General features: G+C 37.9%; 1 protein-coding gene across 1 annotated transcript in view; it reads left to right on the top strand.

Annotated features, from left to right (window-relative positions):
* COL3A1 (collagen, type III, alpha 1) overlaps positions 1 to 9238 on the top strand; it is a 51633-nt gene that overhangs the window by 8461 nt on the left and 33934 nt on the right. The gene's annotated exons all lie outside the window — the stretch shown is intronic.

Here is a 9238-nt window from a genome sequence, read left to right as displayed (position 1 = left end):
AAAAAAAAAAAAAAAAAAATACAGAGCCTCTTCATTTATCAGGTTTTGTCTGGCTCAGGCTCTCTCACTCATGCCTTTTAAGGACTCCGGCAGATAAACTCTGGTGGATCTGTCCGTGTCTACTGATGATGTTCTAGCCCTTGTCTGCTACATGGCGCTGTTTATTCTCACCCTGTGCCAGCAGGTGTTGTTGCTGCACAGGGCAGGGAGAGCTACGTGTGTGCCAGGCTTCAGGCAGCATCTTCAGTAGCAATGCTTCTGACTTCTGATATTAATAAAAAGCCAGCTCTGTGCTAGCAGGCTCTTCGCAGTGCCAGAAGTGTGGATTTTCACCTGTTGAAGGATTTAGTTAGGAATATCCTTAGGTCTTCATGCTTGAAAAATAGGCACACAACTTGATACTTAAAAGTGGCCCCAAAATTAAGACAGTCATCTTTGGTACCCTGAGGAAACCCTCACAATACCCACTTCGGTAGCCTTAGGAAATTGACAATAGGAACTTTGTATCCAGTGTACAAATAGCCATTTAGTATCCTCTATGAGGCAGATTAAGAAGAATTTCAAATACTGCCATCTGTATCCAACAAACTGTCCACAATGGATGTGAGACAAATTAGTACTAACTGGAATAAGGACTTGATACTAAAACAGTTTTGCAGATGAAGCTAGGTTAATGATGCTCTATGCATTCAGAATCTTGCTTCCCCTGCCTCTGACCTTCTGAATTACAAATATCTTTAATTTATTGGAAGCCAAAGATATGATTCCTTTCTTTAGACAATACACCAGAGTTCTTTAATCAGTCACTGGAATATGAAATACAAGAACCAAACCCTTCATTTACTTCCAACTTCTGAAATTACAGTGAAATCAATAAAATTATGCAGGGAGTTATGTTAGTGTAGAATCTTACCCCCTGCTGCTTTACTCATCTCTGATGTAAATTCACTATGGCCGTGGAGTTATATTGGGGCTGAATTTGTCCAACTTATCTGAAAATATAAATGATATAACCATATGTACTACACTGTACTGTAACATTTCCCATCTGTTTCAGTCTCGGGAGAGAAGCATTGAATCTAGCTGATTTCTTCCAAGGCAAACCACAGAAACAGCATTGCATAAAATTGTTAGCCCTCTCACTGAGCTAAGGGAGAAGAGAAGATCCTGTCCCACTTGAAACTTTAATCACCCAATAAAAATTGTTTTAATTACAAAGTTAGGCAATGAAAAACAAAAATCATACTTTTTTTTTTTTTTCCCCATACAGCCTTTGGGTTTTATCTTGAAAGAAGCTTAAAGTATCCTGAATTAAGTAGTTATAGTTCAGTGTTTTACATGAGTTGCTATGTAGAGCAAGCTGTAACAGTTATCAGTTTCCAATGGTTCTCATCCACTGAGCAGCTCAGAAGCTGAATTGCACTTTCATGATGCTTTGAAAGTCTCAGACTGGTTGTACAGTCTAGGAAACCTGCTTGCACACAATGAGTTTTTCAGTTTTTCTTTATTCTTGCCAGGGCAAGAAATGTTGCAAAGAACCCTACAATGTTATAAAATATTACTGGTCCTAGCTAAAATCAGAAGCACAGAAGTATGTCTTTGAGATATACCTTGGGGGTCAGTTGGGTTTTTTTGGAAAGTTCTGAAAAAATGTTGTGCTGGATTTTGGTAATTTTTTCCACTTAAACGATCCTAATAATGTTGAGCATGAAGCTATTGCTTTTCTTTAGAAATAATGTTAGGCCAGCTTCTTATGGAATAAAATTGGAAGTGCTCATGTGTTCAAGAAATTAAATTACCTTCACACTTGGACTCTGACTGTAGAAGTCTTCAATGACTGTCCAAGGAGTAGGCAGGATGTACATTTAAAGAAACTAATAAATCCATAAAATCATCACTAATCACATCAGACTTTGAATTTATGTCAGTTTCTGCTTGGTTTAAGACACAAGTCTTTGCGCCATTTGGCATCATTCACTCTAAAGACAAGCAGCACATTAAAATCAGATTACCACAGAGTAGTAAGAATGTATGCCAGCACTACAACTAAATAGCCACAAATAAAGTGATTGCAGCCTGCTCTTTATTTTTAGAGTGACACCAAATGGCACAAAAGGTGATGTGCCAAAAAATATTTTAATGTAAGAACAGAGGGGATGGAAAAATCTCACAGGCGTTTTACCAATAATTGGAAGAGTGACTGAAAAATTATGCAATGGGTCCTCTAAAAGTCATTGAGTGCTCTGAATTAAGATTAAATTCTTACTTACTGTGTGTCTTGCTCTAATGCAAATGGTTACCCTTATTAAAAGGTTTGATCTCTCAGGCACTGAAGACCTTCAGTTCTCACCAGAATGATTAGAAGTTGATGTTCTTTAAGTCTGATTCAAAACCCAGTAAAATCAAGGGACATTCTCATCAAGCAGTGCTTACCCTTAATCAGGAATGAACGATACATATTCTGTAGATTACAGCAAAAGAGCTCTATCTCTACCAAAAAGACAGAAGAGCAATTTGTGAAATGTAAATATTGAGGCAGAACAATGTGACAGATTCAGCCACTTTAGACTACATTACCCTTGAGAAGAATGATAGACCTCCGAAGATAAAGGAGAAAAATTAGAGTTCTTAACATAAATCCCACTTTGAAAAATTAGGAAAAAGGCAATGATGTGCAAGGAAAATAGAGGCATTTTGTGTTTTACTTGGTAGCAAATATGCTGTAAGGGTATTTTTTAATCCTGATATTTCTAAAATTTCTAAAATCTGCAGAAAGGTTGCAGCATTTGGAGCTTATAAAGATGAATGAAAGGAACAAGCAATGATTTGTTAAAAATGCAAATATTTTTGTACCAGTGCAGGCCTGAGGTTTTTTCCATTTTGTAATCTGAAAGATAGGTTGCTTGGGTCTCAGAGCAAGGACAGATTGGGTACATGACCTAATGATCCTTTGCCTGAAAATCCAGCCCCTCTTATCATTGCCAGTGAAATAGTGTGCATCTTCTTTCTGCAATTCCTCTGACAGACAAGTACAGTATTAAGATTAATCAGCATTCTTTTATGCTGCTTTCTTTTTCTTGCTCTGTATCTGAGTAAAGAGGAAAACGTCTGGGACTGGCACAGTGGCAGAACTGTTCAAAACCCAGCTTTTTGGCAGATGAGCATCCCTAGAAGTAAGAAAGCTTCAGTTGCAGTCTGAAATTCTAGGATGTAGCCATCCTTTTTTGTGTGAAACTTGGGAAATCAGCAAACCATTTATTCATACTCCTTTTCCATTCAACTTGATAGCAGTTCTTCCTCCTATAGGACGTGGACCAACTCTGATGTTTCACATCCTGCATTTAAGTGCTTTATCAAATGAGGTTTCATTCCTGATACCTCCAATCTTATGGTGGACAAGCCATACAAAATATTACATCAGTACCATTAAACTTGAAAATGTCCTAATAGGTAGGTATGTCCAAATTGGCCCTTATGTCATCATGCACTATGTGAAATGGATTCAGTTAATTAGCTGGTTGTTTTAAGACAATTCCAGCTGAGAGAATGCCTGTAGGCCTTGCAGCTGAAAAAAAATCATCTTGTTAAAACATTTTTCTCATTTTCCACCTCTTTTCCTGACTCCTACGAAACAGACACTATTTCAGACTTTTTGAGTACTTAGTACTTACCTGACCAGAGAACATGCGGACAAACCAGGCCTTTCTGGCTCAGCAAGCCAATTATTTCATTATGAGAGTCCTTTTGTTTCCATTACTGATTACGGGATGGAACGAGTATGTTTGATTTTCTTATAAACATCATCATACTACCAGACAGGGAGCCCAAACCATTTGCTTCGAGGTAGACACCATGACATTTTTTCCTGCCTCGGTAGATGGAAAGCAGCGATGCTGCAGATGCTGGGGTGGATTCCTCTGTCTGCTGCAGTGTAGGGGAGAATTACAGAATTTTCATTGAAAGTGAACAATATATCTCCTTTCTACTTTGTCCTTTGGTTAAACAATGTATAAAACAGTGCTGGAATGCACAATAAACAGATGTATTTACTATAGAAAAAATGTAAAAGCCTTTTTTGAAGTAGCCATCCTGTAAAGCAAGTGACCAAAACTAGGTAAGAGTAAGGAAGCACAGGCTTTGTATAGTAAAAAGTCCATAAAAAGCAACAGAAGGACCCTTCTTAGCTTCAGGAAATTTTTGATCCAGTCAAAGTTAGAGCAAGGCCACTTTCATTTCAGTGCTTTAGCCTTTACCAGCTTCACTTTTAATAACAGCAAAAACTGTTTCCTCGCCTCATTGTGTTTGTGATCAGATTCTCGCAGATCAAAGCTCCTCAGTTTTGCTGCCCAAGCCATCATCGAGCGGCTGCTGAAGGATCGTGAGTCACCGCTGTGTGGACTATTGCCCTTTCTGAGGCAGAACCAGACAAGTTCAAGATGTTCTGTAATTTCTAACTATTTAGTCACATCTCTGCACATGGGATATGTGAGTCTGCTACTAATGCAATAGCTGGACATTTGCTTTGGCTAAAGTGGAATAGCTTGTGGTTTTTGAGGATACCATTAGGAGATTTTTTCCTTTTGCCATATAAATGTGGCTAAGTCATGATCACAGTGCTTGCACGAATGCAAAGCCTGAAGCAGCTACAAAACAGATCAGCTTCACAGGTCATAGCACTCAATAACAAATTCCAATTCACCTCACTGGAATCAGGATTATGTCCCATATGACATCTGTCATCCTTCAAGCCTACAATGACCATTTTTTTTCCCTTGTACACACTTGGGCTCTTTTATGTACCACACTTATAGGCCCATTGAGACTAAATGGGGATTTTCCTTTCAGCTTTCCTTATTGGTCCACTTACAGACAGCTGCTAGTCTGCTTAGGAAATGGAAAATAATTCAAAACCAGCATATGACAAAGATTCTGTTGCCTTTTTTCCTTTTCTTTGCTTTTTAGGCTGGTCCAGGGAAATGCTACTCACAGCAACATCTTTAAAGTTGTGAATGCTCAGTAAAAAAGCATAAATGCAAAGTTATCCAGGCTTTCAGATACTAACCTTTAATGTTTTGTACAATGAATTAGCAATTGACACAGCTTTCAACGTACCATTGCAATAACTTCCATAGAACTGAAGTGCTGTATAGCCACCGTATTTAGGGCTTTGAGAAGAAGAAGAAGATTTTGCATTGCCATAGGCGGATACTGTTGAGTTATAAGATTTTTTTTTAAAGTCTTGGGCTAATAGCTATGTTTAGGAATCAATAAGAAAAGCTGGCTAAGGCAAGTATGTGACTGTTTTACTGCAATACTAGAAGTAGGCAAGTCAGCTTTTTTATAACCTTATTATTACTATATGTTACTTGCCAGGGCTTTAGCACAAATCAGCTTTCCAAAGGATTTTGGAGCTAACAGTTAATCTTTATGAGCAATGCAAAATGCATTATGTCATAACATGCTGACACACAGATCTACATCTGAGCACAGAGGGGGTGTCTTGAACAGACTAAGTCTTCCCAGATGTAAGTTTCCTTTGGAAACCTATTTAATACTTTCATTCTGCCAAAGGCCGCAATGATTTTCATTGCAGCTCTCCTAGCTTATTTCTTAATTCATTTAACAATGTCCAGAAAGTTAGAACCAAATATGAATGTCATTATATCCAGATGTTTTCGATTTTTGGTCTTTCTTTCTGTCACACAATGCCATCTACTGTAGAATAACTGAATGACAACCTTGTAAAAACAGAAATCTGTTTTATGTCCTTATTACTGTAAAATTATGTCAGTCGTTTTGTGACATATTTTAAGTTTCCATGACTTTCATCAATATTGTTGGCTAAAATGTGGAAAGGTGAGTATTCTCAGTGTGAAAAATTGATCACTGAGAAAAGCCTCTGCTTCAGAAAAGAGCAGCTGTCTTGAAAACAGATCTTTTCTGACCAGCGGTGCAAAAATATGAGAAAGATGGCCCTTTTCTGCTCCCCTTTTGAGCTGTCCTCTTCACTGTAAGGCAGCAGGATCTCATCTCTGGAAATACAAAAACAACAAAACAAATCAATGAAAATGAAGTAAGGATGATGAAAAAATTGACATATGAAAATGCAAATTCTTGGATATGAATTTCCTAGTGAATAAGAGCCTTGCTGTCTTAAACACATAGTTAAAAAAAATAGTTGTGGTTTTGAGAGAGAATGATACCGAGAGCTGAAAATCTGAATATTAAAAATAATCAAACACATCTTATGGGTACAGAAGTATGTGTACACTATGCATATTTTTTTATGCATATGCAATTCATACAGCTCTACATTATGTGTGCACTGGTAACAGTATTAATTCTTTCAGATCTGTATCATGATATTTTTATTTAACAATTATATATAAACTGTGTTTTGCCCTAAACTAAAGAAAAATCATCTCTTCCCTTCCTCATTATGTTTGTAAATGAGAAGGACATTTTAAACTGTGGAGCTGGGAAGACATTAAGCAGAGTGGCAGCTGAGGTGAAGTGGATCTGTGTCCACCCATACTCTCTAGGGTGTATCCAGCCATCTCCTTTTAGAGGGACAACAAGCTTTGATGGTATTCTGTCTCTCACAGTATACTGCTTTTGAGGTCTTCTTGTGTACAGCAAAACACTCATACAGTGAGCTACTCAGCTTTTGTCAATTTATAACTCAGATTTTTTCATGAGTCATTGGAGAGACTATAAAAAAGATTTCATTCATTCAGCTGCACTTCTCATTTTTTAAATACGTTTCAGCTGCCTTCTTTGTCACGAAAAAAGTGTCATTACTGTTGTCAAGACTAGGCTGTTTGTTTTTTTTCCTAAGTGTCCACAGTGAAATCCTGGTTTGTTAAAGGAGGAAAATGTTTCTCACAGAAAGAGTCAGCAACTACTTAAGTAGAGGATTATCTTATTTACCTGGGATGCACTGACATGATTCTGCAGTGTGAGAGATGAGAAACCAAACCATTTTTTTAGAAACTAAATCTAGCTTGCCAGACTAAGGAAGGATGTCTAGATCTTCTTCAGAGGTGGTGGCTGTTAGGCAGTGTCCTTTGAAGCAGCACCTGGTGCCATGACCCTGTGTCATGGTGGGTCTGAAGAAGCAGCTGTCCTGGAGCAGTTCTCCACCACCTCTCTTGTGCAGGAGCTGAGGTTTCTGGTGAGACCCAAAAGGTGGAGAATCGAAGGGAAAAGGGAATTTCTAACTGATAGAAAATGTCTGAGGAGAGTTAGTTTTATTATGGCACTGGAATATTTTAGATTTTAAGATTTTTTGTGTTATCAAAGGAAGGTCAAATACTGGCTCCCAGCCCAATATCAGGCACAAAAAAACAGATTGGCTTGAAAATGTTTGAAAAGGTTTTTTGGAGCTTCTTGCCTCTTGTTGTTGTCCTAATCAAGCTGGTGGTCAAAACCAAGTCTTAAGCATAAGTAGTGTCAACCTTGACAAGTCAACGTTTTCCTGTTTGCTTCTCTTGTAAATGAAGTGCAGAAATTACATAATCTGGTGTATGCAGAGAGCCTGTAGTGGGATTGAAATTGGGAAAAGAAACCTCCTGTTCCATGCAGTGCCCTGCTCCGAGATCCGCACTCTTCTTCTCCACTCCATGAGCCAGGAGTCTTGGCTGTATTCCCTATTGCCCTTACAGAGCTCACACAGGGAGGTGATGAATTTCATAGGTGACACAGAGGGAAAAGTTGGATTAATATGGACAAGGAAAAGCAGCTGAGTGAGACACTGGGAAGAGAGCAGAGCCTGTAAAAATAAGCTTAATTGAATACATGGCAGTAAAGAAGGTGAAATACTGGGGTACAAAAGACACAAGGATTCATGGAAGATGAAAAGTACATGTTATGGGAAAGAGGAAATCAAATAGAGTAAAAACTGACTAAAGCAGAAGCAGCTTGGGAAGGGAGGAAACACATCCAAGCCTGTACCATGCCAAAGAGCAGGGTGTGGATGTGGAAACAGATACCCAAATAAAGAAAGAAATTAAAACAAAAAATGTAAGGAGAAAGAAGAGACCAGTGTACAAACGCAGTATTGGAAAAGAGAAGAAGCAGAGATGAAAGATGCTGCATGTAAGAAAAGAAAAAGGGATTGCCTAACCCATAGGAATGAACTGCAATATAGATTTGGATTCGGTCTCATACATAATTATGACCATTACAGTTTGTTGGCATTCAAAATTTTCTGTCTGGAGCCAGTGGAAATTTGATGTCAGAGCTTTGAATTACATCTTTGAGCTTTTTTTTTTCTTTTTGAAGGGTGATGTGTAGTAGGTAACTCCTGATATTAAAGTTTTAGGGATGACGTAGTTACACAAATAGCTCTTTCTCCAGAATTTTGTGTTTTTAAAATGCATTCTTTTGAATTATACACGGAAAAAAATCTTGTTCCATTATTCAAGATATTCACAGATACTTACATTTGTAATCTGAGACTTTCAATAACTTATACAAAACTTAAAAGGAACTTGTCTAACTTCACAGTGCTATTTTCATATTGGTTTCTTAAATTACTGAGTTTTCTGGATCTTGTTTCTGTAAGAAAATACAGGACAAAAATTCAATGTTTGAAGCTGGTTTTCATCAGTCTCTTCAAAGTCATTATCTACAACAAATTTGACCAGTAGAATGGCTGTTGGAAGGAATTCACAAAGCCATGACTATTACGTGTGTGTTTTTTTCTGAAAATACAGACACTGGTAACATTTGAGCAGGCCAGATGACATATTAATTGCAAACCATCTGGGCAATTAATGTGGACATTCTTTTAGATCTATTGCATATGGTGGCTTTCAAAAAACACTTTGAAAAGTGCTAGCTATTAATGCAAGATGGTAGTGACAAGAGTTTGCGCTGGACAGACGGCTCAGTCCACATCCACGTGTAAGTGCTCGTGTTGGCACATGGGGGTCAGTGATACACTTGTTTGAGAGATTTGGCACGTTTGCTTTTGAGCTGCAGTAGAGGATTCAATTGCTAATTACACAGTTACTCAGTCTGACACTAAAATTACTCGAGACGGAAGATTATCACTGATTTAATTGGGCTTTGGATCAGCTCCAGGAGGCTTCCACTGATGTCTATTTATAGATTCAGAGCAGACTGTGCAATTAATATAACAGATCCTCCCAGTGTCTGAAGAGAAGTATTTAGCCTTAAACTTCACACACATTAAATATATTACAGTAGAAAACAAAACAGACTATCTAACAGC

This window comes from Calidris pugnax, unplaced genomic scaffold (assembly GCF_001431845.1).
Source record: "Calidris pugnax isolate Ruff unplaced genomic scaffold, ASM143184v1 scaffold103, whole genome shotgun sequence".
Lineage (NCBI taxonomy): Eukaryota > Metazoa > Chordata > Aves > Charadriiformes > Scolopacidae > Calidris > Calidris pugnax.
This window is presented reverse-complemented; position numbering and strand designations above follow the sequence as displayed.